This window comes from Oncorhynchus gorbuscha, unplaced genomic scaffold (assembly GCF_021184085.1).
Source record: "Oncorhynchus gorbuscha isolate QuinsamMale2020 ecotype Even-year unplaced genomic scaffold, OgorEven_v1.0 Un_scaffold_921, whole genome shotgun sequence".
NCBI classification, from domain to species: domain Eukaryota; kingdom Metazoa; phylum Chordata; class Actinopteri; order Salmoniformes; family Salmonidae; genus Oncorhynchus; species Oncorhynchus gorbuscha.
Genome location: NW_025745682.1, coordinates 7,908 through 12,500, shown reverse-complemented (window position 1 = coordinate 12,500; position 4,593 = coordinate 7,908).

Sequence of the window (4,593 nt, the reverse complement as noted above, 5' to 3'; positions counted from 1 at the left end):
CAGAGCAGAGTAGAACAGACCAGAGTAGAGTAGAACAGACCAGAACAGACCAGACCAGAGCAGAGTAGAACAGACCAGATCAGAGTAGAGTAGAGTAGTACTACTACAGACCAGAGTAGAATAGAGTAGAGTAGAACAGAACAGACCAGAGCAGAGCAGAGCAGAGTAGAACAGACCAGAGTAGAGTAGAACAGACCAGAACAGACCAGAGCAGAGTAGACCAGAACAGACCAGATCAGAGTAGAGTAGAACAGACCAGACCAGATCAGAACAGACCAGATCAGAGTAGAGTAGAGTAGAGTAGAGTAGAGTATAGTAGAGTATCATAGAGTAGAGTACAGCAGAGCAGAGCAGAGCAGAGTAGAGTAGAGTAGAACAGACCAGAGTAGAATAGAGTAGAGTACAGCAGAGCAGAGCAGAGTAGATCAGAACAGACCAGATCAGAGTAGAGTAGAACAGATCAGAGTAGAGCAGAGTAGAGTAGAGTAGAACAGACCAGAGTAGAGTAGAGTAGAGTACAGTAGAACAGACCAGAGTAGAATATAGTAGAGTAGAGTAGATTAGAGTAGAACAGACCAGACCAGAGAAGAGTAGAGTAGAGTAGAGTAGAGTAGAGTAGAGTAGAGTAGAACAGACCAGAGTAGAGTAGAGTAGAGTAGAGTAGAACAGACCAGAGTAGAGTAGAGTAGAGTAGAGTAGAACAGACCAGACCAGAGAAGAGTAGAGTAGAGTACAGTACAGTACAGTACAGTACAGTACAGTAGAACAGACCAGAGTAGAGTAGACAGACCAGACCAGAGAGTAGAGTAGAGTAGAGTAGAGTAGAGTAGAACAGACCAGACCAGAGAAGAGTAGAGTAGAGTAGAGTATAGTAGAACAGAACAGACCAGACCAGACCAGACCAGCAGAGCAGAGCAGAGAAGAACAGACCAGACCAGACCAGAGTAGAGAAGAACAGACCAGAACAGACCAGACCAGAGCAGAGTAGAACAGACCAGATAGAACAGACCAGAGTAGAGTAGAACAGACCAGTAGTAGAACTACTACAGACCAGAGTAGAATAGAGTAGAGTAGAACAGAACAGACCAGAGCAGAGCAGAGCAGAGTAGAACAGACCAGAGTAGAGTAGAACAGACCAGAACAGACCAGAGCAGAGCAGACCAGAACAGACCAGATCAGAGTAGAGTAGAACAGACCAGACCAGACCAGACCAGATCAGAACAGACCAGATCAGAGTAGAGTAGAGTAGAGTACTACTACAGACCAGAGTAGAATAGAGTATAGTAGAGTATCATAGAACAGAGCACAGCAGAGCAGAGCAGAACAGACCAGAGTAGAGTAGAACAGACCAGTACAGACCAGACCAAGCAGAGTAGACCAGAACAGACCAGATCAGAGTAGAGAGAACAGACCAGACCAGATCAGAACAGACCAGATCAGAGTAGTAGAACAGATCAGAGTAGAGTATAGTAGAGTATCATAGAGTAGAGTACAGCAGAGCAGAGCAGAGCAGAGTAGAGTACAGTAGAACAGACCAGAGTAGAATAGAGTAGAGTACAGCAGAGCAGAGCAGAGTAGATCAGAACAGACCAGACCAGAGAACAGATCAGAGTAGAGCAGAGTAGAGTAGAGTAGAACAGAGTAGAGTAGAGAGAGTACAGTAGAACAGACCAGAGTAGAGTAGAGTAGAGTAGAGTAGATTAGAGTAGAACAGACCAGACCAGAGAAGAGTAGAGTAGAGTAGAGTATAGTAGAACAGAACAGAGTAGAGTAGAGTAGAGTACAGTAGAACAGACCAGAGTAGAATATAGTAGAGTAGAGTAGATTAGAGTAGAACAGACCAGACCAGAGAAGAGTAGAGTAGAGTAGAGTATAGTAGAACAGACCAGACCAGACCAGAGCAGAGCAGAGCAGATCAGAACAGACCAGACCAGAGTAGAGAAGAACAGACCAGAGTAGAGTAGAGTAGAGTAGAGTAGAGTAGAGTAGAGTAGAGTAGACCAGAGCAGAGCAGAGCAGAGTAGAACAGACCAGAGTAGAGTAGAACAGACCAGACCAGAGTAGAGTAGAGTAGAGTAGAGTAGAGTAGAGTAGAGTAGAGTAGAGTAGAGTAGAGTAGAGTAGAATAGAGTAGAGTAGAACAGACAAGACCAGAGTAGAGTAGAGTAAACAGACCAGAGTAGAGTAGAGTAAACAGACCAGAGTAGAGTAGAGTAGAACAGACCAGAGTAGAATAGAGTAGAGTAGAGTAGAGTAGAACAGAACAGACCAGAGCAGAGCAGAGTAGAACAGACCAGAGTAGAGTAGAACAGACCAGAACAGACCAGACCAGACCAGAGCAGAGTAGAACAGACCAGATCAGAGTAGAGTAGAGTAGTACTACTACAGACCAGAGTAGAATAGAGTAGAACAGAACAGACCAGAGCAGAGCAGAGCAGAGTAGAACAGACCAGAGTAGAGTAGAACAGACCAGAACAGACCAGACCAGAGCAGAGTAGACCAGAACAGACCAGATCAGAGTAGAGTAGAACAGACCAGACCAGATCAGACCAGATCAGAGTAGAGTAGAGTAGAGTAGAGTAGAGTAGAGTAGAGTAGAGTAGAGTAGAGTAGAGTAGAGTATAGTAGAGTAGAGTATCATAGAGTAGAGTACAGCAGAGCAGAGCAGAGCAGAGTAGAGTAGAGTAGAACAGACCAGAGTAGAATAGAGTAGAGTACAGCAGAGCAGAGCAGAGTAGATCAGAACAGACCAGATCAGAGTAGAGTAGAACAGATCAGAGTAGAGCAGAGTAGAGTAGAGTAGAACAGACCAGAGTAGAGTAGAGTAGAGTACAGTAGAACAGACCAGAGTAGAATATAGTAGAGTAGAGTAGATTAGAGTATAACAGACCAGACCAGAGAAGAGTAGAGTAGAGTAGAGTAGAGTAGAGTAGAGTAGAACAGACCAGACCAGAGAAGAGTAGAGTAGAGTAGAGTATAGTAGAACAGAACAGACCAGACCAGATCAGAACAGACCAGATCAGAGTAGAGTAGAGTAGAGTAGAGTAGAGTAGAGTATCATAGAGTAGAGTACAGCAGAGCAGAGCAGAGCAGAGTAGAGTAGAGTAGAACAGACCAGAGTAGAATAGAGTAGAGTACAGCAGAGCAGAGCAGAGTAGATCAGAACAGACCAGATCAGAGTAGAGTAGAACAGATCAGAGTAGAGCAGAGTAGAGTAGAGTAGAACAGACCAGAGTAGAGTAGAGTAGAGTACAGTAGAACAGACCAGAGTAGAATATAGTAGAGTAGAGTAGATTAGAGTAGAACAGACCAGACCAGAGAAGAGTAGAGTAGAGTAGAGTAGAGTAGAACAGACCAGACCAGAGAAGAGTAGAGTAGAGTAGAGTAGAGTATAGTAGAACAGAACAGACCAGACCAGAGCAGAGCAGAGCAGATCAGAACAGACCAGACCAGAGTAGAGAAGAACAGACCAGAGTAGAGTAGAGTAGAGTAGAGTAGAGTAGAGTAGAGTAGAGTAGAGTAGAACAGACCAGAGCAGAGCAGAGTAGAACAGACCAGAGTAGAGTAGAACAGACCAGACCAGACCAGAGTAGAGTAGAGTAGAGTAGAGTAGAGTAGAGTAGAGTAGAGTAGAGTAGAGTAGAGTAGAGTAGAGTAGAGTAGAGTAGAGTAGAGTAGAACAGACAAGACCAGAGTAGAGTAGAGTAAACAGACCAGAGTAGAGTAGAGTAGAACGGAGTACAGTAGAACATCAAACAACAGAATAGAACAGAACAGAGCAGAATATAATGGAACAGAATAGAACAGAACAGAGCAGAATAGAATGGAACAGAACAGAACAGAATAGAATGGAACAGAACAGAACAGAATAGAATGGAACAGAACAGAGCAGAATAGAATGGAACAGAACAGAGCAGAATAGAATGGAACAGAACAGAACAGAATAGAATGGAACAGAACAGAATGGAACAGAACAGAACAGAATAGAATGGAACAGAACAGAGCAGAATAGAATGGAACAGAACAGAATGGAACAGAACAGAGCAGAATAGAATGGAACAGAACAGAACAGAACAGAGCAGAATAGAATGGAACAGAACAGAACAGAATAGAATGGAACAGAACAGAGCAGAATAGAATGGAACAGAACAGAGCAGAATAGAACAGAACAGAACAGAACAGAATGGAACAGAACAGAGCAGAATAGAATGGAACAGAACAGAGCAGAATAGAATGGAACAGAACAGAATGGAACAGAATGGAACAGAACAGAATGGAACAGAACAGAGCAGAATAGAATGGAACAGAACAGAGCAGAATAGAATGGAACAGAACAGAGCAGAATAGAATGGAACAGAGCAGAATAGAATAACAACAGTACCACAGTAATTGACTACTACTAGGTTCCCAAGAGTCATAGCAACAGTTACCACAGTAACTGACTACCTACTAGGTTCCCAAGAGTCATAGCAACAGTTACCACAGTAATTGACTACCTACTAGGTTCCCAAGAGTCATAGCAACAGTTACCACAGTAACTGACTACCTACTAGGTTCCCAAGAGTCATAGCAACAGGACCACAGTAATTGACT